Source organism: Macaca nemestrina, chromosome 6 (assembly GCF_043159975.1).
Source record: "Macaca nemestrina isolate mMacNem1 chromosome 6, mMacNem.hap1, whole genome shotgun sequence".
In the NCBI taxonomy this organism is placed as follows: Eukaryota; Metazoa; Chordata; class Mammalia; order Primates; family Cercopithecidae; genus Macaca; species Macaca nemestrina.
Window position 1 is genome coordinate 168,882,428 of NC_092130.1, and position 26,204 is coordinate 168,908,631.

Here is a 26,204-nt window from a genome sequence, read left to right on the forward strand (position 1 = left end):
GTTACACAGTTTTTAAGTAGTGGGGAACAGACTTGAATTAAGTTTATCAGCCCCCAGATATAGTTTATTTTTCTGTAACTTTGTTACATACCAAATATTACAAAGTAAGATTAATACTATAAACATTAAAGGCAATATTATTATAGTTTCTAAAAAAGGCAAGAACCACAATTCTATTAATTGAGTTGGAGTCATGCCCCTGATAAATAATACTCTTGGAGCCATGTTTGCCTGGCACTAAAGAAGACCACAATTAACAGACTGTATTTCTAAAATATTATTGCTATACCAAGTGATAGCTTTCAAAGGAACTAAATTTCTAACAGCAGCAATTGCATGCAGTGCACTTTGGAGAATGAAAGATTCACCCTAATACCTTGCCCATGAGTGACTGGAATGCCAATGAAACCATTCTGAAAACTTAATATTAAATATTAAAATTATTGAATTATTTGCAGGGAGAAAAACCAAGCAGAATGCAAAGTTGAGGAATGTATGAGAATTCAAAAAGAATTTTTGGCTCGTCTGCAAAACTAGAAGACTAATCTCTGACAGATCATGCATTATATTAATACACAGGGAGTAAATTCTCACTTCTCCAATTACTTGTCTACGCATTTTTCCCACCTCCCATTTTCTGTAGCAAAATTTGAATCCAAATTTGGATTCTTTTAGCCTCTCAGAGTACTTCTTGGCCTCATCATATCAATAAATAGAAAGAAAATGTAAAATACGTTAAACATTATCCAAAAAATGAAGCGGTAGGCAAATCTGCTGCCAAAATCTTATAAAGTGATTTCCAAAGACAAACAATTAAATGCATCTTCCTCTTTATGTACTTATTCACCTTCATTAGCCTGATGATTGGAATACTTATAGCATGAAAGCACAAACCATGTGTGGTGCTCATAATTAGGTTCCTGACTGGTATATCAGATGCAAATTGGGAACACAGGACTTCAGTTTTGTTGCAACATGTGCCCTGGAGTCATTCAAAAATGTTGGCATTGCCAATGCAGGCATTTGATAACTGACAGATGAGGCATAATCAAATCCGTGCATGTTACCTTTCCTTTAACCACAATGCATCGCATGCAGAACAACTCAAAAATAGAGCCCAAAGCAAAATTACGTGGCTAAATTCTTTAATTACTAAACTACATGTTATACAACATATATAGGTGTATTAGGCATATTAAATATTATACTTAGTATTTATACATGAACTATATGACATTACATTACAAAAATTTAGAGTTAGAAGGAATCCAGACAATAACTAAGACCATGACAAATAAGACAATTTTTAAGTTAATTAAAATACAATTTTGTGATTTTTAGAGCAAATAACTGTACCTTTTAGTGAAAGAGCCAGCACCATACTTTAGGAGGGTTGACCAATTTCATTACACTTGTCTCATCAGACCATTATTATCAGACCCTTTCCTTAGCTCTGATATTCTTTTTGTATATTACATTAATGTACAAGTTTCAATACCTCCGTCACATTTGGAAAACTTTAATTTTATTATCTGGTCTTACTCTTGGAAAGATTTGAAACAGAAATATTCTTACATGCTCATAATTTAAAAATCTAACACAAAAAACATGAAAAATTTGGGGACTTTTTAATGGATTTTACTAATGTAAGTAGACACTGTGAGCTCATATTCATCTGGATATTATTTTTTGTGAGAAAGATTTTAAAAAGTAGTACTCTTCTGCTCACTTCAAATGACAAGTTCTAACAATCCTATTCATAACTCAATACATACTAAATCCTTGAATAATATTTTCACTTATAAAAGTTATACGACATTATTCTAGATGAAAAATAAATGTCTAACCTCTGGGCTAATATTTAATGATATACATTAGTGGATTCTCTAGACTCTGTTTTCCATATTATTTAATTATTTAAAAAATTACCTGTTTTCACCATTATTTAAGATTAGGAGACCGACGCGCTGTCAGCTGCGCTAAGTGGGCTCCCGACACCATTATTTCTCATTGAAGAAATAGATTCTCAGAGGCAAGGATACAGAAAAGAAAATTTCTCTGGGTTCATTCAAGGATTTTCCTGTTAATCTTTTCTTTAAAAATTTCCCTCAACCCTACAGTACCATTTATATTGACTCTGTCACGATTTTAGCATATTGTGTCAAAAAAAAAAAAAGAACTAAGCAGTAATGATCATTACTAGTCTCTGATAAAACAGACTTTAAACCATCAAAGATCAAAAGAGACAAAGAAGGCCATTACATAATGGTAAAGGGATCAATTCAACAGGAAGAGCTAACTCTCCTAAATATATATGCGCCCAATATAATACATTACTGATGACTGTAAGTACCATATTATACAGTAGCTCTTTAGAGTGTATTCATCTTGCTTAACCGAAACTTCATACCCGTTTATTATTAACTCCCCATTCCTTCCTCTCCTCCACTCCCTGACAACCACTGTTCCACATTTTGACTTTATGAGTTTGGCTGTTATAGTACTTCATGTACATGAACTCATGCAGTATTTGTCTTTCTGTGACTGTCTTCTTTCAATTAGTATAATGTCCTCAAGGTTTACTCACAGCATTATTCATAATAGCCAAAAAGTGGAAACAATCCAAATGTTCATGAACTGACGAAAGGATGAACAAGATGTGATGTATCCACATCTTGGATACATCATAAGATATTCAGTCATAACAAGGAGTGAAGTGCTGACACATGCTATGACATGGATGAACCTTGAACATATCATGCTATGCAAAACAGTCAGTCATAAAAGAGCATGCATTATATGATTTCACTCATACGAAATGTTCATATCAGAAAAGTCTATGTATATGGAAAGGAGACTGGTGATTGCTTAGGGATAGACGGGTCGACCACAAACGGAAAGCAACTGCTAGAGGGTACAGGATTTCTTTAGGGGCAGTGAAAATGTTTGAAAATTAGATTATGCTGGGTTGCTATCATTGAATTATATCCTTTAAATAGGCAGATTGTATGATATATCAATTATATCTTAATAAAGCTGTTTTTAAAAATACCTAGTATTTTGAAACCATTTAAAAATCTACTCTCAATGCCCACTTTTCACAGCATACATGTGAAAAAAAACCTGATAATCTTCCCACCTACATAAAATAAATGATAAGAAGGGAAGTCCAAAATACATATAACAACATCAAACCTCAAGATTTGGGGTGGATCAAATAAGACACTGCTGCAAGCTTCTAGCAAACATTCAATAAATGAAAGGGTATGTTACTATTTGGACAAATTGTACCATCAAAATTTGAAGTTAAGTTGGATAATTTTCAAGGTACAATTTGGTACTTTTTATTGTCATATTTTTACTTGTCTATGTTGTGTTTCACTTAAGGAATGCAGAGTCTACACAGGAAAGGTAGGGGGTTGAATGAAAAAATCTTCAGGCATCTATATGTGTATCTATATCCTCAAGGATACTTGATATTATCCCATTAGAAGTTAGACATTCCTTTTTTTTTAACAGAGTCATACCAAATGTTTCATTTGACTAAAAATTCTTTATAAATTTTACTCTTTCTTCAAAGTCTTATCTGCTGCAAAAAGTTACTTAACCATTCCCACCTTCATTTCTCTCTTTTACCAAGTCTGATACCATACATTTTTCTATGCATAGACTTAGGAGACTCCCTGCAAAATCCATTTTCATTTGAATACAAATATTTCTCATTTTAAAAATTGAATGGCTGTTGACACCTTTAGTAACTTTATATCCTCCAGTGTGCCTTCCACAGTACTGTGCCTGCAAGGAATGCCATGAACGTTTCTTGACTAATTCACAGATACACAGTATAAGTCCATATCAAAAATCTTCACTTTGCATCTAAAACTTGACTCTCCTCAGAACGTGTGACATGAATTTAGACTTCTTAACCTCCACTCTTATTTCAATTAATATATGGGAACTGATTTATAATAAATAATGGCCATATTTACTCAGTATGACTGAGATCTGAGATACAAATATTTTTACTTAAAAGGAAACAAATCATATTGCTACCTTTAATTTTTAATAAGGAAATAAATACCTTTGGGGCAATAAAAAGCAATACCCTGATTATGTATTACATTACCATTCCTAGTACACAGTGCCAGAACTAGCTGGATTCATTTTCCAACGGTAAGAAAGAGTAAATGCATTCAAGCTCGAAGCAACAATGGCAATTCAAATTAGTAGAATGAAATGGGAAGATATAAGCTGGAAAACAAGGCAAAGGTGAAACTTATTACAAACTAAATAAACATTGGTTAAATGTCTATTTTCTTATTAGAAGTCAAAAATGTTCATTGTTTGGCAGTTCTGAAGAAGAAAGTGTGAAAATAATTGGGTTCCTGACCCAGACAGATTTTTGTTCCTGGTTAACAGATGCCTATGTTACAAATCAAGCTAACCTTAACAAATTCACCTGTGAGTTTTCTCATTAGAAAGGTGACAACAATTGGTTCATCATAATAAGAACTCACGGAAATGTTGATAAACCACATATGCCCTTATTGGCAAACAAACCCAATGTGTATGCTACCACCAAAGCTTAAATATGCAGTTGTTACGTACACAAATTGAAGCAAATTTTATTACTTGGAAAGAAATGTAAGAAAAATAAACGAAAATACTGCTTATACATTATCGTTTGGTATATACAATGGTAAAACTGGAAGACATGTAAGATTATATAAGCCTATCTCCAATATACTTTGGAATTCTTACTGGATTGGTGGTTATGAAGTGTTTCCCTGACTATTTCCAAAACTAGAACACTCAAGGCTGTTAATATTTCTACATATAATATGAGAATATAAGTCAAAATAAATATTTATTGAATTCAAGCTTGTAAAACATATTAAACTGGCAATTTTTGCTATAGTCTGATAAAATTTTGGTAGTTTTATAAGCTAGATTATGCTTCTTAAAATATATTTGGTGAAATACTGTTCTTTCTTAATCTTTTTCAATCTGTCCAGCAAGATACTTTTGTAAAATAACAGAAAAAATCACAACAATATCAAATTGCTGTACAATTTCTAAACCATTACTCTTGACTTCTGTATACCTGTCTAGTTTGGACCATTAATGAATATGTTAAGGACCAGGAGTAGTGCGTGGTCTATACCTTGAACAGAATAAGATAGATATCATTATGAGAAAACTAGATGTTTCAATTTATGATTATCATTGTACACATTGACACATTCTAGATTTTTTTCCGCTTATTTTGTTTTGTTGTGATTAGTATTTCAGTTAGATAATAGCAAGAGAAATTTACTTTTAAAAGATCTCCCAATGGCTGTGTGTTCAGCTTTTTGAGAAAATCCATTTGGTTTTCCTAGCTAGAATTAATGGAGCCTTCTACAAGGTTGATAAAGAAGTGGAAAAATGTGGCAAATGTCGATGACTTGAAAGGATCATGAAGGGAATGTCAACATGAGTCCTAGGTTTCAGGTCTGCGCACTTGTGTTGATGGTTTTACCATTTTTCTGAATAAGAAGCATTAGAAGTAAAGTCGTTGGAACACATGGAGACACTTGGTGGTTTTCAAATCTTGTAGTTGTAATCAATCTGTCAGCTTTCCCTAGACAACCAGCTGGATCGGACTATGTTTCTTTTAAAGGAGGTACTTACAGTTGGCCATCATACTAATAGTAAGTGCCTGATGCAGAAAGACTGTTTCATAAATATCTGTAAAATGAATTAAGTGATGACAAAATTTCTATTAAAGATGTGAATGTCTTCAACTTAAATTATCCATGGTTTCAAGATATTATAAAATATGTAAGCTATTCCATTTTTTCAAGTTCCTGCTAATAGAGGAATACTCTTTGGATGAAACTCCATGGTTGTGGTTTGCATAGTAGGAAGACATAATAAATATCCACTGGACTAATGAGATGATTTTTTTGTGCCCAGAGGATGGTGGGCACAGTGTATTGCAAAATGGACACTTACATATCAAATCCTTTTTCTAATTTTTCACTTATTTATTCTATATAAATATTTATAAATGAACAGAACTATAAATTTACATTTTAATCTCATATAATAAAGGTAAAGCTAGCATGTAGTTACTGTTCCCATCTTAAGTGTAAATGTCTCTAAAGTTTCTATTTTAAGTACTGATAAGCTACAATTTTTAAAATTAAAACCATGGCTTCTACGCAAGTGTAAAAGAACATGTGTCAAAATTGTATTTAATTCATTAATTAGTGACAAAACCTGCCAAATGGTAAGTTAGGATCATAAGTAAATTCATATATATATATATACACACACACACACACACACATATATATATATATATATATATATATATATATATATATATATAAAATGAAGTAAGCCTAAAATGAATTTACACATAGAAACAAAGCTAGTCAATGCCCTCCAAGCAGAAAATTGTTACTTTGGGAATGGCCTTTTCTACAGACAGTAATCTAGGAGTGCACATGTAATTTGAATCTCTGAACTCTAATCAGTTAGTGGAAAACAAGACAAATTTAGGTGAATTCTTCTTAATAATAAAATAGTCTCTGGATAAGCCAATGAAATTGAAAGGACTTTGATATAGTTAGGCTTTGTGTCCCCACCCATATCTCATGTCAAATTGTAATTCTCAATGTTGGGGGAGGGAACTACTAGGAGGTGATTTGATCATGGGGGCAGATTTCCTCCTTGCTGTTCTCATGATAGTGGATTCTCACGAGATCTGATTGTTTAAAAGTGTGGAGTACTTCTCCCATCACTGTCCCACTGGCCATGTGAAGACAGTGACTGTTTCTCCTTCACCTTCTGCCATAATTGTAAGTTTCCTAAGGCCTCGGAAGCCATGCTTCCTGTACAGCCTGTGGAACTGTGAGTCAAACCTTTTTTCTTCATAAATTACCCAGTCTCACGTATGTCTTTACAGCAGTGTGAGAATGAACTAATACACACTTACAGCCACCTTTGGCTTTATGTCTAAACATTTGAATAATTTTCATACATGGGCACATTGCCTGCTGTAGGATTTTGAGAGAAACTTACTAATGGAGTTTCCTTCTGTTACAGTTAGCTAAGATTTTAAAATCAATTTAATGACATTTCATTCTGTTCCACTTAGCCAAATTTTCTTAAATATGAATTCATGAAATACTTTTTTATGGCTCTGCAGAAATAATCATTTTATTTTTCTGCTTTAGCCTGATGCTATTGTGACTATCTAACACTGAAACAAACTTGCACGGCTATAATAAACCACAACAATCATTGTATTGGGTTAAATGTTATATTAAGTTCAATCATAATTTACTGACATTTTTGTAGCTTTATTGAGGTATATTTGACAAAAAAATGTGTAAATTAAGGTATACAACTTGATAGATTTATATACTTATATATTGTGAAATGATCATCACAGTCAAACTAATTAGCATTTCCATCATCTCACTTAGTCAGAATTTTCATATAAATAAGCGAAGATGATGCTACCTTATAGGGCTCCTCTTAATTGAATTTTAATTGTATGGTTTTGATATTGATAATACACTAGCTATAGAAATTGAGTTAGGCAGGATTATTGCTTTTTCTAATTTCTGTAAGAGACTTTTAATGATATATTATGCTTTCTTCATGTTTTGGTTAAACTTTCCTGTAAATTATCTAGGTCTCCTGTCTTAAGAGTGATGAGACTTGAGTAGCAATCAAATTTCTTATGTTTAGTGGTCTAATCATTTTGTTTTAATTCTGGGTAATTTGAGTAATTTTTAATTATAATATTTTAGAAATTTTCTCATTTTTAAAATTTAAATTGTAATGCATGTAGCTGCTCATATCATTATTTTCCCTTCCTGTGTGTGTCCGTCTTCCTGTCACTTCATTGTGTTATTTTTCTCTCTCATTTTAACTTGTTACATCTTCTTAAAGTTGGTCTCTTGCATTATTCTTTCATGTTTTTAGAGGTTTACAATTTTCTATATTATTTCCTCTGTTCCTTTCTTTCTTCTTCTTCTTCTTTTTCTTTTTTTTTTTTTTTTTTTTTTTTTTTTTTGAGACAGGGTATTGCTCTGCCATCCAGGCTGGAGTGCAGTGACATGATCATGGCTCACCACAGCCTCAATCTCCCAGGCTTAAATGATCCTCCCAACTCAACCCCGTGGAGTAGCTGTGACAAGGGCACACCACCACACCTGGCTAATTTTATTTTTTTCTGGAAAGAAGGGGTCTCACTACGTTTCCCAGCCTGGTCTATTGTATTAATTTCTCCTCTTCATTATACCCATTCTTTTACTTTTTTTTTTTTAGTTGTATTATGATTTCTTTTCCCTAATTCCAGATACTTATTTTCAAACTTTTTCCTTTTCTTTGTTTTTTTTTTTTTGTTTGTTTCTTTTGCTTGTATTTTAAAGAGTTCACTTAGCACTTAGGTTTAAATGTTATTTTAATGTTGATGAAAAATCTTATCAGTTTTTACAAGTTTTAGCAAAAGGTGTTCAACTTTAACAGCAGAAAAATGTCAATTGGAATCATAATGAGGTATCACTACATACTAGAATAGATAAAGTCATCCAGACTGACACTACCAAGTGTTGACAAGGATGTGATGTATTTGGAACTCATACACATTGCTTGTAGGAATGCAAAATGGTACAGTAACTGGTGATGAGTACGGCATTACATTATAAAGTTAGATTCATTACCATACAATCCAGAAATTCTACTTCCAGGTATTTACCCAAGAGAATTGAAAATATACATTCAAACAAAAACAAGTACATAAGTGTTCATAGTAGCATTATTCTTATTAGCCCCATTGGAAACAACACAGTGGCCATCACTATTAAATGAATAAACAAAGTGTGGTAAATTCATACTATGTAAAACTCAGCAATAAAAGACAAAAAATATTAATATAGACAATACCACGGATTCATCTCAAAAACATTACATTGAAAGAAATAAGTCAATCATAAAAGACTCCATACTATGTAAGTCCATTTATATGAAATTCTACAATATGTAAAACTATGACCAACAGCAAACCAAAGATTGCCTAGAGTGAGAGTGAAGAAAGATTATGGAATATATACAGGTATGAGGAAGCATTTTGGGGTGAGGAATTGTTCTACTTCGATCATGGTGGCTAAATGATTTCACACAATTACCAAAATTCACAAATCTGGACACTTAAAATTAATACAAATATTACCTTGATAAACAAAAGAGAGCAAACAAGTTCCAACTAGTTGTGAACAATGTACAGCCAAAATTTAGAGTACTTGTTTATAGAGAGTTCAATGTGATAAAATACTTACACTGGTTTACAAAATAGATATCGAAGGCTCAGACTTTTTAAGCATCAGATTGATGACAAACAACAAGGAGGGAAAACACATAATGCCATGCTGAAGTATGATTTTTATATTCAATGTCAGCATTATCATAAGATTTTGTAATTTAGTATTCTGTACATATGAACAAGCATTTACAAATTTTGGCAATTATAGTTTTTTGTGAGAGTTAAACAAATTTTGCCTTCTGACAGTATGAATGTAATTATGAATGATGTGTGCACCACATCCAAATGCAAGTAGATCTCTGACTTTAGAACACCGTTTGTTTCAACATTCGTATTCATAATGTTACCAGAAAATTAATCATTTCTCTTCAGTGTTGACATTTTTAATTTATTATAGAATAATACTCAGAATTTTTTATATTTAACCTTCAGGAGGATAAATTTCAGCAGTTTTACTTTGATTTCATAAACTGGATGGAAAAAGTTAAACATTAGACTGAACTGGTTTCCTGTTTAAAGCAGTTGATTAGTGATCTACACCTGGCATCAATCAACTGTAAAGTTTTTCCTCTTCACATAAATTGCTATCACTTTATCTGCAAGAAAAAAAGAATGAAGGAAATGATCAAAAGTACAAGTGTGGTTTGATCTAAGTAAAAAGCTTTCCATCGTAGAGCAATAGATGAATCCAGTTTCTGTAACCATACATTTTATTCTTAATTGACATATAACCGTCATATTTGTGGGGTACAGAGTGACATTTCAATACATGTATACAATGTATAATGATCAAATCAGGGTAATTATGGTACCCATCATCTCAAACATTTATTATTTCTTTGTTTTGAGAATAATAAAAATCCTCTCTTCCAGCTATTTGAAAACATACAACAAATTATTAATTATACTTACCCTACGATGGTATAGAACACTAGAAATTATTTCTCTTATTTAGCTATAATTTTATACCTGTTAAGCCAACTCCCTCTATCCCCCAGTCCCCTTTCCAGCCTCTGGTAACCACTGTCCTACGTTCTACTCCTGTGAGATTAACTTATTTAGATTCCACACGTAAGTAAGAAAATGCAGTATTTGTCTTTTCTGTGCCTGGCTTATTCCACTTAACATGTCCTCCAGGCTCACCTGTTACCAAAAATGACAGAATTTCATTATTTTCTTATGGCTTAAGAATTTCTATCATGCTTTTATACTACATTTTCTTTACCCATTCATTTCTTGATGGACCCTTAGGTTGCCGTCAAATCCTGGCTGTTGGGAATAGTGCTGCAATAAACATGAGACTGCACATATCTGTTCGATGTACTTATTTCATTTGCGTTGGATATATACTCAGTAGTGAGATTGCTGAACCACATGGTAGTTTTCTTTTTAACATTTTGAGGACCCTCCACATGATTTTCATGATAACTGTACTAATTTATATTCTTACCAACAGTGTGTAAGAGTTCCCTTTTCTCCACACCATCACTAGCATTTGTAACTTTTTAATCTTTTTGGTAATAGTCATTCTACCTGGGGTGAGATGATCTTATTGTCATTTTTATTTGCATTTCCCTGATGAGTAGTGAAGCTGAGCATTTCCTTATATGCTCAATGGTCACTTCTAAATCTTCTGTTAATGCCTAGTGTTTCATTATTGGAACGCTAAGCTAGTGGGAGTTAGTTATATCCTACCGCTCAAGGTCATCGCCAAGGTCTAATTTTTCACACACACACAAAAATTGTAACTTATGGCAATAATGGGTTAAGAAATCTCTATTCAGATCAATTGCCCAATGTTTAATCAAATTATTTTGTTTTTGCTGCTGAGTAGTTTGAGTCCCTTGTATGCTCTAAATATGAATCCATGTTGGATCAGAAGTTTGTAAATGTTTTCTCTCATTTTTCAGGTTGTGTTTATATTCTGTTGTTTCCTTCTCTGTGTGAAAGCTTTTTAGTTTTATACATCCCCATTTGTCTATTTTTTCTTTTGTTGTCTGGGCTTTCAAGGTCTTATCCATAAAATACTTGCTCAGACCAATGTCCCGAAGCATGTCCCCTACTTTCTTCTCTTAGTTTGATAGCTACATATTCAAATGTAAATAATTCAGTTTTAATTATTTACATTTAAATATTTTGGGTTCATTTTTATATACAGGGAGGGAAGGTGTCTAGTTGAATTATTTTGCATATAAATATCCAATTTTCCCACCACCATTTATTGAAGAGACAGCCTTTTTCCCAGTGTACGTTTTTTGAGTATTCATTGAAAATCAACTGGTTCCATATATATGGATTTGTTTCTGGGCTCTTCATTCTGTTCCATCCGTCTATGTGTCTGTGTTTATGCCAGTCCCATACTCTTTCAGTTCAAATAGCTTTGTAATATATTTTGAAGTCGCGTTGGGTGATCCCTCCTTCCAGCTTTGTATTTTTTTTTGGGGGGGGGAGGCGGGGCTTAAGATTGCTTTGGCTATTTGGAGACTTACGTGGTTCCATAAAAATTTTAGGATTCTTTTTCTATTTCTGTGAAAAAAATGGCATTGGTGATTTGAAAGGGGTAGTTTTCAAATAGATAACTTTGGGTAGTATGCTTATTTTAACAAATGAATTCTTTCAATCTATGGATATAGGATGTCTTCCCAATTTTGTTTTTCATCACTATTTTATAGTTTTCATGGTACTGATCTTTTACCTCTTTGGTTAAATTTCCTGTTAAGAGGCTTTTTGTAGTTATTGTGAATGGGATTGCTTCTTTTCATTTCTTTTTCAGATAATTTGTTATTAGTGTACAGAAATACTACTTATTTCTGTAAGCTGATTTTTTATCCTGCCAGTTTACTGAATTTATCAATTGTAAGAGTTTTCTGCTGGAATCTTTAGGATTTTCTATAAATAAATCATGTCATTTGCAAGCAGGAACAATTTAACTTCCTCCTTTCCAATTTGGATGCCCTTTATTTTGTTATCTTGCCTAGTTGCTCCGGCTAGGACTTCAAGTACTACGTGGAACGGGTGGTAAAAAATAGGCATCCTCTTCTTATTCCAGTTCTTAGAGTCTTTCAGCTTGTTCACATTCAGTGTAACATTAGCTGTGAGTTTTTCATACATGGCCTTTACTGTATCGAGGAAGAGTTCTTCTATACCTAATTTGTTGAGAGGGTTTATCATGGAAAGATGTTAAATGTTATCAAATACTTTTTCTGTGTCTGTTAAGATGATCATAATGGTTTTGTCTTTCATTCTGCTGATGTAATGTAGCTCATTTTTTTTAATTTTCATATTATGAACCATCCTTGACTCCCTAGGATATGTCCCTATTGCTCACAGTGTATACATTTTTTATTGTGCTGTTGGATTTAGTTTGCTAGTATTTTGTGGAGGAATTTTGCATTTATGTTCATGAGGAATTTTTGCCTGCAGGTGTCTGCCTCTCTTGTGCACTTCTCTGGTTGTGTCATCAGAATAATGCTGGCTTCATAGAATAAACTTAGAATTTTCTCCCATTTAACTTTTTGAAATAGTTTAAAAAATAATTGATTTTAGTTCTTAGTTAAAAGCTTAGTAAAGTTCAACAATGAACCCATCCGTTTCTTGGCTGTTTTTGATGGGAGACTTTATATTGCCAATTCAATCTTTTACTCATTACTGCTCCGTTCAGGTATTTTCTTTCTTCTGAGCTCAATTTTGGTAGGTTGTATGTATCTAGAAACTTATCTATTTCCTGTTGGTTTTCTTATTTGTTTGCACATAGTTGTTCATAATAGTTACCAATGATCCTTTGTATTTCTGTGGTATCAGATGTAATGTGTCCTTTTTTTCTGTTTTTTTTTATTTGGCTCCTCTTTTTTGTAGTTAGCTTACCTGGTATGATTTGGATCTGCGATCCCACTAAATCTCTTGTCCAGTTGTAATTTCCAGTGTTGGAGGTGGGGCCTGCTGGAAGGTGATTGGATCATGGAGGTGGATTTCTCATGAATGGTTTAGCAACATCCCTCTTGGCACTGTCCTCAAGATAGTGAGTTCTCATGAGATCTGGCCATTTAAAAGTGCGTGCCACCTTCCCCCTCACTCTCTCTTTCTTGTTCCTGTTGCCACCATGTGTGTGCCAGCTTCCCTTTTGCCCTCTGCCATTATTGCAAGTTTCCTGCAGCTTTTTGAGCACCCAAGCAGATAGCAGCATCAGGTCTCAGCCTACAGAACTATAAGCCAATTAAACCTCTTTTCAGTATAAATTACCCAGTCTGAGGTATGTCACTCTGCCAATACAAGAATGAACTATTATGCTAGATAACGGTTTGCCAGTTGTATTTATCTTTCCAAGGAATCAACTTTTCATTTTATTGATCTTTTGTATTTTTTTCTAGTCTCTATTTGGGAGATATCTGCCTTATCTTTATTATTTATTTCCTCCTAGTAATGTTGAATTTAGTTCATTCTAGGTAATTGAGGTATATTGTTATCTTATTTGAAATCTTTCTATTTTCTGTTGTAGGTGTTCATTGGTATAAATTTCCCTCTTAGTACTGCTTTTTCTATATCCCATAAGATTTTGTATGTTGTCTTTCTATTTTAATGTTTCAATTTTTTAAAATTTTCTTCTTAATTTTTTTATTGACCCATTTGTCATTTAGGAGCATGTTGTTTAGTTTCTGTTTACACACTTTCTTAGGTTTCTCTTGTTACTAATTTCTACTTTTATTCCATTCTGGCCAGAAAAGATACTTGATACGATTTCAGATTTTCCAAATTATTTGAAAGTTGGATAATGGCATAATGTATCATCTATCCTGGAGAATGTTACATGTGCTGATGGGAAGAATGTGCATTCTGTAGCTATTGAAAGAAATGTTTGGTCCATTTGGTCTATAGTGTAGTTTCAACTGATGTTTCCATGTTGAGTTTCTGTCTAAATGAACTGACCAATGCTATGAATAAAGTGTTGAAGTCCCCAAATATTTCTGTGCTACAATCTATCACTCTTATCAGATATAATAATATTTGCTTTTTCTGTTGTGTGTTCCAGTGTTGGGTGCATATATATTTACAAGTATTACGTATTCATGCTAAAGTCATCTCTTTAATGACCTTCTTTGTCTTTTTTAATGCTTTTTGACTTAAGGCCTATTTTATCTAATAGCTACTCCTATTCATTTTGCCTTTCCATTGGCATGAAATATTGCATTTGTTCATTGTCACACTGCTATAAAGAAATATCCTTTATAAAGAAAAGAGGTTGAATTTGCTCACAGTTCCATATGCTGTACAGGGAGCATTGTTGGGAAGGCCTCAGGAGACTTAGAATCATGGCAGTAGGCAAAGAGGAAGGAGGCACATCTTACATGGCCAGAACAGGAAGAAGAGAAGAAAGGAGGACGTGCTACACACTTTTAAACACCCAGGTCTCATAAGAACTCATTATCATGAGAACAGTAAGGGGAAAATATGCCCCCATGACCCAATCACGTCTCATAAAGCCCCTCCTCCAACACTGGGGTTTAAAATTTGACATGAGATTTGGGCAAGGACAAATTCAAACCATATCAAGTATCTTTTTTATGCCATTACTTTCAGCCTATGCATGTTTTTAAAGTTGGAGTGAGTTTCTGGTAGGCAGCATAGAGTTGGGTCTTGCTTTTCTTAATCCATTCTACTGGTTTATATCTTATATTTAGGGAATTTAATCCATTTACATTCAAGACTATTATTAATAGCTGTGGATTTATTCCTGTCATTTTGCTAATTGTTTTCTGACTTTTTGTATATTCTTTGTTATTTTCTTCCTCTCTTATTGTTCATCTTTTCAGTTTTGTGATTTTGTGTTATGATGGTAAGGTTTGATTCTCATCTCTTTCTCATTTCTATTTCTGCTCTATCAGTGCATTTTATACTTTTCTGTGTTTTATGATGGTAGTTACTGCCCATTTACTTCCAGATGTAAGACTTTTTAAGCATTTCTTCTGCCAGCCTAGTGGTAATAAATTTCCTCAGTTTTTGCTTTTCTGGGAAAGCCTTTATTTCTTCATTTCTGAAGAACAACTTTGTAGGGTCTAGTATTTTTGAATGGCAGAATTTTGCTTTTCTTTTAGTATTATGAATATATAATTTCATTTTCTCCTGGCCTCTAAGTGTTTCGCTGTGAAATATTCCACTAATGAGGATTCCCTTGTATCTCTTGTTGCTTATCTCCTGCTACTTAAAGATTCTTTCTTTGTCTTTGACTTTTGACATTTTGACAATAATGTGTGTTAGAGGGTACATTTAGGTTGAATTTGTTTAGAAATCTTTCATCTACCTTGATCTGAATGTCCATCTTTCTCCCAAGATATGGGAATTTTACAGCTATTATTTTATTACATAGGTTTTCTATGCCTTTTACCATGTCTTCTTTTTCTGGAATACCCATAATATGAATATTTCTTATCATAATGGTGTCCCATACATCCTATAGGCTTTCTTTACCATTTTTTCTTTTTAGTTTTAGTTTAGTTTTGCTTTTTAGCTTTTTCTTTTTAGTTTTCTTTTTAGTTCAGTTTTTGTTTTAACTGACTTGGTTATTTCATAAGACATGCATTCAAGTTTAGAATGTCTTTCTTCTGCTTGACCTACTTTATTGTTGATGCTTTTGATCTTTTTTTTATTCCATTCATTAAATTTTTCAGCGTCAAGTTTTCTGTGTGATTCTTTTTAGGATTTTTATCTTTTTGTTGAATTTCTCATTCATAATATAAATTGTTATCCTCATTTTGTTGGATTTTCTCTCTTTATTGTCTTGTATCTGCCTGAATTTCCTTAGTATCATTATTTTGAATTCTTTTGCAGACATTTCATTTACTTCCTTTCCTTTGGGGTTGTTTACTGGAGAATTATTGTTTTCTTTTGGAGGTGTCATACTTTTTTGCTTTTTATATTTCTGTGTTCCTATGTTGATATCTGTACACCTTGTGACACAATTGCCTTTTCAATTTTACAGAATACTTTTCATAAGTGAAGACTTTTTTCTGTAGATGTGACTATTGCTGCAGTTGGGTAGGGTGCTTAGTAGGTGCAGTAGTGTAGTCTCTGTGATTTTATTGGTTGTAATCCAGTCAGCAGTGTCATTAGGTTCCTCAGTGACCTAGACTGTGAGCATTTGTGAAGGCATTAGTGTGTCTTTGCTGAGTTGGGGTCATCAGCAGCACTAGTCACCAAGAGGGATAGTCATTAGTTTCTAGAGGAACAGGTTACGTGTAGCATTCCACAGCTCTATAAATAGCAAGAGAGTGGTCACTGCCACCAGTAGCCACCTGGTGGGCCTGTCATCAGACCCAGGGGAGCATGTTCACCACCTTCAGCAGCTTTGGTTTTGCCAGTCACAGGGTTAGGGTTACCAGTGGCAGTGAACACCTATGGGTCTCTCCTCAGTCTCTGAGGGAGCACACACAATGCTTAGCTACTGTACCAATTGAGAGATTGTGGTTGACACTATTAGTGGGTGTTGGCTCCCCAGGTTAAGTAGGCAGGCATGGTACTTCTCCTTGGGGCAAATGATGCTGCATGGGCTCAGGTGACAGGGTCACAGTTGCTGGGTCAAGCTGGAGTCATGGTATTACATCCATTTTTGTAGGCATAATGAGATAACAGTAGGACTCTAGGGATATGGAGATGCAGGGGCTAATGAGCCCTAGGAGAGAATGTTCTTCAGCTGTGACTCTGCTTTCAAAATGATGTAGATTAGTTCCTAAGGAATGAGATTAGATGATAGCAGATTAGATCCTAAGGAATGAGACAGACCCAGCATGAGTTCCCTCTCTGGAGCAATACAGCCATCTGAACTCTAGGCAACTCCTTATCGTGAATTTAGGTCCTGTGAGGTCTATGAGTCTCTCAAGTAGCTAGTATTGGAGGCATTCAGAGTGGTAACCAGGACAGGTCTTGTGCTTACCTTTCTCCCACAATGGGTAGCTCTTCCTGGCTCTGGGACAATCCTGGCTGGGTGCTTCACTTCCCTCTCTATGCTGTTATCCTGAATTAGTGTACCCCAGAGAATCTTGTCACTTTCTTGCTGAATTCTTGTATTCTGGAATTTACTCTGCTTTTAGCTACTCTACTTGAAGTGCAGTTATGTACTTCCTGTTTTTGGTCCTTTTTGGAGTAAAAGAGAAGCATTGAATAACTCTACTCAGGCATCTTGAGCTTCATACTTTTTAATCTGCAGTTATTATTATTGTGCTTTAAATATTGCATAATCTCTACTGTAATTTATTCTTTAACACATAAAATTTGTGGAAGTTTTTTCAAAATGATTTTAATTTACTCATCAATGAAATTTTTGTTTTACTATGGTTTTGCAAACATTTTATTGATACTTTCAAATTCATTGATCCAATGGCATATTTAATATTTAAATTAATTGAAATTTTAATACTTCTATTATAGCACATGAGTTTTGTGTGCTTACAAATGAATTTTAAATTATTATGTAGAATGATATAATTATAAATGTGAAAAGGGATCATAAGGATCCCATACACAATAGCACTTCTTTTTCCCTCTACCATAATTTTAGCCAGTTAAGAGTTAATCACTATAGACAGGCAAGTAGAGACAAAAACCTAGTTTACAATTGTTAAATTGACCATAAGAAATGTGACTTAGTTGTCCTTGGCAATGACTTATTAGTATATGACTTCTGAATTAGGCAGACTTACATAGTTAGAATCACTGGCAATGCTGCTTTAACTGTGGGGGCTTTGTTCAACCAATATGGCATAAAGAAAGGAAATGGAGCAGGGTGTAGAATCGGTGAATGCAGATAGATCCTTAAGAAGTGAAGAAACATGCTCAGTTTTCCCTCCCAACCTCTTAAACTTCTATGTCTCTCTGCCTCAGAAAATAAAAATATATGAAGGGGCGATATAGTAGCCAGAGGAATCCCTTCTAGCAAATGCAATGGAGATTGCTTATTTTAACTGTGTTCAAATAATACAATTACAATAATTCAAATGATTTAACATAATATTCAAAATATCATGTAATCTAATTTGTTTTTCATTTACTATTACAAAATTTTCTGAAAGAAATGAGATAGTGCACTATTATTGTGACTTGAAATATGTTGAATTTTGCTTTATGTCTTTTGCATTCTAACTGCACATACATATGAATTCATGACTGCTATAGCTTCTTGTTGGATTTTCACATTTATTTTTGTGAAGCATCCAGAAACAGGATTTCATATTGCATTCAGTTCTCACACTTTTTAATCTTTTAATATAAACTAGATATTCAGTCTGTCTTTGCCTTTTATAAAGGATGTGATCCATTATTTTACACGATATTTGTCTTCATTTTTATAATACTTTTTAAAAAGGTTTAGAATTCCAGGTTAGCCAATATTTTCTTTTATCTCTTTAAATGTATTTTCTCCTGGCTTTAATCATTTTTGAGAAGTCAGCAATCAATCTTATTTTTAATCTTTGAAGTTAATGAATAAGCTTTATCTTGGATAATTTTTGAGTTTTCCATTTCTTTTAGGTTTCTATCTTCTAAAATACATGTATGATGCTTGCTTCCTTTAGCAACACATATATTAAATTGGACTGATACAGAGACAAATAGTGTGGCCCCTATGCAAGGATAACATACAAATTTGTAAACAGTTCCATATTTTTGCTATTAGAAAACATTATGAGCAACTATAAACCAACAAACCAGAATACCTAGAAAAAAAATGAATAAATTCCTGGACATATAAAACCTACAAATATTGAATAACAGAGAAATAGAAAACTTGGACAGACCAATATCATGTAATATAATTGAGTTAAAAATTTAAAAATCTCCCATCAAAGAAAAGCCCAAGACTTGATGTCTTCACTGCTGAATTCTACCAAACACTTAAAGAAGAACCAATGTCAATTCTTCTCAAACTATTCCAAAAAAATGAAATGGGAGAAAATTCTTTCAAACTCATTCTTCAAGATGTGTATTACCCTGACACCAAAACATACAGCAAGGCAAATAAAACAGCACATCAAAAATATTATTTACCCATAATCAAGTAGGACTCATTCCAGCATTCCAAAGATGCAAATCAATAAATGAGATGCATTTCATCAACAGAATGAAGAAAAATAATATTGTAATCTCGATAGATGTAGGAAAAGTGTTTGATAAAATTTAACATCCTTTCATTAGAAAAATTTTCAACAAATTAGATATAGAAGGAATTTACCTCAACACAACAACAGCCACATATGGCAAACCCAGTTAACATTATACTGAATGGGAAACAGCTGAAAGCTTTTCTTCTAAATTCTGAAACATGACAGGGATGTCCACTGCTACTATTTGACATAGTACTGGAAGTCCTAGCTATAGAAATTAGGTAAGAGAAATAAGTAAAGGATATTTATATTGGAAAGGGGGAGGTAAAATTTTCTCTAGATGCAGAGAGCATGATTGTATATACAGAAAAGCCTAATGACACCATCAAAAAAGTGTTAGAATTAATAAAGTCAATAAACTCGTGGGATACAAAATCAACATATGGAAATCATTAGCATTTTTATATGCCAATACGAACAACCTGAATAAGAAATCAAGAAAGCAACCCCATTTATAATAGCTAAAAAGTACAAAATATCTTGGAATAATTTAACCAATGAGAACATCTCTATGATGAAAACTATAAAACAATAAAACAAATTGAAGAAAGCACGAACGAATATTAACATATTTCATGTTTATGTATTGGGAGAATTAATATTGTTAAAATGTGCATATGATCCAAAGTTACCTACAGATTCAATGCAAACCCTATCAAATTACCAAAGCTAATTTTACATGTACAGAAAAAAAAATCTTAAAATTTGTATGGAACAACAAAAGTCCCACAAATAACCAAAGCCATCCTGATCAAAAAGCACAAAGTTGGGGCATCAAACTACCTGACTTCAAAATATACTACAAAACTATTTCAACTAAAACATCATGGTATTGGCATAAAAACAGACACATAAACCGATGGAACAGAATAGAGAATCCAGAAATAAATCCCCACATTCACAGACAACAGAATTTCAAAAAAGGCACCAAGAACACGCATAAGGAAAGGTTAGTTTTTTCAATAAGTGGTTCTGGGGAAAACTGGATATCCACATAACAGAGAATGAAACTAGACGCTTATCTCTCACCAGTGACAAAAACTAACTTTAGAATTGATTAAATTCCTAAATGTAAGACCCTGAACTATAAAACTACCAGAAGAAAACCTAGAGGAAAGGCTTCATGGCATTGGTCTTGGCAAAGAATTTTTTAATAAGAACTCAAAAGCACAGGCAACAAAATAAAAAATAGATGAATGAAAATACATTAAACAAAAATATTTCTGCACAGCAAAGGAACCAAGTGACAGAGTAAAGAGACAACCTATAGAATAAAAAAAATGTGCAAACTACACATCTGACAAGAGGTTAATATTCAGAATATGTAAGGAACTCAAACAATTCAATATAAAAAATATAATTTAATTTAAAAATGGGTAGAAAACATACAACTGGCCAAGAGGTATCTGAAAAAAACGCTCAGTATCAGTAATCATTAGGAAAATATAAATCAAAACCTCAGTGAAATATCTTCTCATCCCAGGTAGAAAGGCTATTATCAAAAAGAAACATGGTGACAAATGCTGGTGGAGATACGAATTAAAGGAAACCTACCCACTATTGGTGGGAATGCAAACTTGTATAGCCATTATGGAAAACAGTATAGATGTTTTCCAAAAAGTAAAAATATTACTACCATAACATCCAGTAATCCCACTACTGGGTATATATCCAAAGGAACTGATAACAGTTTTTCAAAGAGGTATGTACGCTCTCATGTTATTGCAATACTATTCAGAACACCCAAGATATGGTATTAACCTAAGTGTCCATGAATGGATGAATGAATAAAGAAAATGTGGTATATTTACACAATGAAAATTGTGTTGAGCTGTAAAAAAGAATGAAATCTTGTCATTTTCAACAGTTTAGATTAGTCTGGAGGACATTATGTTACGTGAAATAAGCCAAGCACAGAAGGACAAATACCGCATTACCTCACTCATATGTGAAATCTAAAAAAGTTTATTTCGTAAAACTAAAGAGTAGAATAGTGATTATCAGAGGCTTGGGAGAGTAGGGAGGATGAAGAATGGGGAGAGATTGCTCAATGGGTACAAAGTTACAGTTAGATAGGAAGAACAAGCTGTGTATTACATTGCACAGTAGGAAAACTATAGTTAACGATGATATATTGTATATTCCAAAATCACTAGAAAAGATTATTTTGAATATTATCACCACAAATAAATGATAAATCTTTGAGCTGATGGATATGCTAATTATCATAATTTGATCATTGCACATTGTATACATGTATTGAAACACCACACTGTGCCAGCAAAATATGTGCAATTATTATTTATCAGTTATAAATAAAAATATATGATGATTGTGTTTGTATCCATCCTGCATGTGTTACATAGTGTTTCCTGTAAGTGTATTCTGATTATATTTTCAATTTTGGAAAAATAATCAATATTGTCTTTCAAAACATTTTCCATCTCAAATCATCTTTCTCATCCGTCCTTTTGGTATGGTAGTTATAGCTATACACGTATATAGTGTTTCATCTTTACATATATATCTGCTATCTTTTCCTCTCAAAACTCGACAGGAAAAAACCAAATGGTCCAATTAGAAAATGGACACAAGTTATAAACATATTTTACAAAACAGGATATGCATATGGCAAATAACCACATGAAAAAATACCCAGTGTCATTAGAGATTAGAGAAATAGTAATTAAAATCACAATTTGATACGCCACATACATATTTGTTTGGCTATAATAAAAAATTTATTACAACAAATACCTGCAAAGATGTGTACAATTGGATTATTCCTACATTTCATGTGGGAATATGAAATGGTACAGCTCCATGTAGAAAATAGTTTTGCAGTTTCTTAACTAACTCAGCATCTAATGACCATGTGACCAAGCAATTAAATGGGTAAATTTTCGGCACTTTATCCAGAGAAATTAAAACTTACATTCACACAGAATTCTGTATCTGAATATTTATAGTGGCTTTATCCATAATAGCCAAATTCTGAAAATAACCTAGATATCTTTCAATGTGTTACAAATAGTGGAACATCCATAACATGGCATAATAAACAAAGCAATACAAATGAACAAACTACTGATAAATGCAACCAACCTGCATGTATCTCCAACGAATTGTGGTGAAAGAAGCCAATACCAAAATGTACCTACTGTATGATTCCATTTATGTCATATTCTTGAATAACAAATTATGGAAATAAAAAGCAGATAAGTTGTTGTCAGGCTAAGTTGTAGGTAGGAACAAGAGGGACATATTTATGGTTATTTCAGGGCAAACAAGAAATACTTGTGATGTAAATATTTTGTTTGTGATATTGTCCTATAGGTTCACAAGAGGTTACTTCTGGGGAAACTGAGTAAAATGTGTATAGAATGTCTCTGTTTTATTTCTTACAGTAAAATGTAAATCTATATCTCAAAATAAAACATTTAATTGAAAAATATTAAAGACATATTAACTTATAGAAATTACCTTTCTTTAAAGAGAGATTATTATTTTTCCTTCTGACATCATGTACTTATTTTCCATCTGCATATCCTGTTTTGTAAAATATGTTTATATCTTTTACCCATTTTCTAATTGGAACATTTGTTTTTTTTCCTGTGGTTTTGATCAGAGATTGAGCTGATTGGTATCTGGAATTTAATTTGTGTAAAGGTGTTCTACCTTTGGTATTTCTTCCTTTATGACATAAACCTACACAATTTCCAACTAAAAATCTGGCATGTTTACCAGGTACATCCTTTATTTGCTTGCCCTGACCTTACAGATTTTTCTTCCCAAATACATGATACTCTCAAGAACTATGCTCAGGTTCTCGGTCTTTCAGTTACTGCTAGGGATCCATAAATGTTTCAAGAAGCAAATCAGAGCTAAATTTGAGGCTCAAACTCTGTGCACTCCAAGGTTATAGCTCCTTAAGCCCTAGATAACTTAAAATTTTACACAGCTTCCACACCCACCCAGCTTTGCTTCTTGTTCTCCTTTGGAAATTGTTCTGATTCAAAGTATTCTGTCATAGCTACAAATAGAAGTACAAAATGTTTCTCAAGTAATGAGCCAAAGCAAGTCAATATAAGCAAGTGTTACCAGCATCCTGGAAGCAAGAGAACTGGAAGAGTTGCTAACGGCCCCAGTGAGCAGCACACACCAACATTCTGAATTATTAATTTTGGAATTTTTTTATCTTTTCATATCTCTTACAACTTACTTAATATCTCTAATTTTTTTCTTTTTATGCTTCAGTTTTTTTATTGTGTGATTTCTTCACATTGGTTTTCCAGTTCACTGAGTGTCTATTTAACAGTGTTTATTAGTTGATTCATATAATATATTTATTTCAAATATTAAATTCTCACATTCAGGGATTACTGTATGACTATTTTTCAGTTTCTTTCCTTTTAGTAATATTTTCTTATACAAATAATATTTAAAACTATTTCAATGTTTTTCATATTATTTCATCTTATTTTTGAGGCATGAAATATTCAAGGCTGTTGTTTTCTATATGTCATAGCTGTGGATTCTTTCAGATGCTTTATACTTTCAGCAAAAGTATCCATGGTAATTGCACTTGTCTCTCTCGTGGTGTAATCCCTATGAATTAGATTTGCGATGAACTCTGACCAAGTCTACAGGCTTACCAAGCTGATTTTTGTTTTTGTTCAGTAATTGTTATATTTTGTTTTGGCTAGAAAATAGGATTCAATTTAAAGAAATCTTTAGTAACTTAGCAGTAATATTTCAACACACAACAATCAGTTAGGAAAAGTTATTTCTTACTTTAAATATTATGCTGTCATTTCCAGGATTTTCATATAATTATTTTCAAGTTTTCTTTCTTTTATTTTATAAATAAACTCATCTTATACAAATGATGATTTAATTATTTCAAAGACTTTTTATGTTGCACTATTATATCTTCTTTCTTGGATATGAAATTCCTTTTTTTGATGTATACAAGGCTAACTGTGCTTTAAGTGCTGGTAAATTCTTCAATGATCTAGTAGTGACATTTCAATAAATATCAAAATATATAATTGTTGGGCAACAAACAACATATATGCATCTATTAATTTATTTTTAACATGTATACAGTAAAATTATCCTTTCTAGTGTATATTCTGTAGGTTTAGACAAAACTATAGTTGTATACTCACCACAATTAGAATACAGACGTTTCATTATCTCCAAAGTTTCTTTTCTTCCACTTTCATCCTCTAGATACCAAATCTGTTCTTTGTACCAATTAGTTTGCTTTTCCAGAATGCTATGTTATTGCAATAACTCTGGATGACTTTTAAAAGATGATTTTTTGAAAATAAGTACTTTTTTTTTTGAAAATTAAAGAAAAATTCCTCCTCAATGCCGTCAAATTAATCAATACATTATTTTTTATTAACAAATGAAATTACAGAATTCCAAATGATAGAACCATTTAGAAGGGTGCTTGTAAAAACATTTTTTGTAATTTTCAACATGAAATAGCTTCAAATAATAGCTAAATTAAGCCTCATCAAAATAGCTCTCTTGACCACCTGCTTATGAAATCTCTTCCCGAGTTGTTTCAAGTCTGTAGAAATGAATAACACTGGCTTACTGCCCCCTAGTGTTTGAAGTTTATGGATACCCCAGCAGAGAGTTAAGGAAACATGATTGCTGTTATACTTTGCCAGGTGTTCTGCCACACTCTTTTATTTTACATCTGGGATGATCGGTAGTGATAAAATGCATAAAATCTCATGACAATAAATATCGAGGGATATATTACATAAGACAAAAATCACTAGTATAATATCCAAGTCAGGTGGAAATATACTTTGCTAATTCCAGTTTATTTCCCAGGTGGAGAAATCATTAGAAGAGGGGAAAAGGATAACACACACCACTAACTTCCAGTATTGTCCAAAGTTTTCAAGGCATGGTTATAGAGCTGTAATCAATTCATAGTATAAGAAGGATAACTAACATTACAAGCAGCATCCTAAACCAGCTGGACGAAGAGATTTTCTGTGTTAGTTCAGCTCTTCTGTGAAGCACACACCAAAATAGGATTCAAGGTGCAAGAAATTTACCAGAGAAATGTGCAAAGTGATTGGAATGGTGTCTGACATGTTTTAAGTTCTATATATGTGTTTGTTGTATTAAAATATTCCATCAATGAATATCTAAGTGGCTTCCGAAGTTTCTCTACCATTAGTAGGTTTGTGAGACTTAGCAAATAACATGCAGGATTCTTGTTAAATTAGAACTTCAGATTAACAAGAACTTAAACAAATTTACAAGAAAAAACAAACAACCCCATCAAAAAGTGGGCGAAGGATATGAACAGACACTTCTCAAAAGAAGACATTTATGCAGCCAACAGACACATGAAAAAATGCTCATCATCCCTTGCCATCAGAGAAATGCAAATCAAAACCACAATGAGGTACCATCTCACACCAGTTAGAATGGCGATCATTAAAAAGTCAGGAAACAACAGGTGCTGGAGAGGATGTGGAGAAATAGGAACGCTTTTACACTGTTGGTGGGACTGTAAACTAGTTCAATCATTGTGGAAGACAGTGTGGCGATTCCTCAAGGATCTAGAACTAGAAATACCATTTGACCCAGCCATCCCATTACTGGGTATATACTCAAAGGATTATAAATCATGCTGCTATAAAGACACGTGCACACGTATGTTCATTGCGGCACTATTCACAATAGCAAAGACTTGG

General features: G+C 32.9%; 1 non-coding gene across 1 annotated transcript; it reads left to right on the forward strand.

Moving 5' to 3' along the window:
* The first annotated feature begins 18,869 nt into the window (after nucleotides 1–18,869).
* LOC112427996 (U6 spliceosomal RNA) lies at nucleotides 18,870–18,975 on the forward strand. The gene has a single exon (XR_003019800.1). It is a non-coding gene; the product is annotated as a U6 spliceosomal RNA (small nuclear RNA).
* Nucleotides 18,976–26,204: the final 7,229 nt, after the last annotated feature.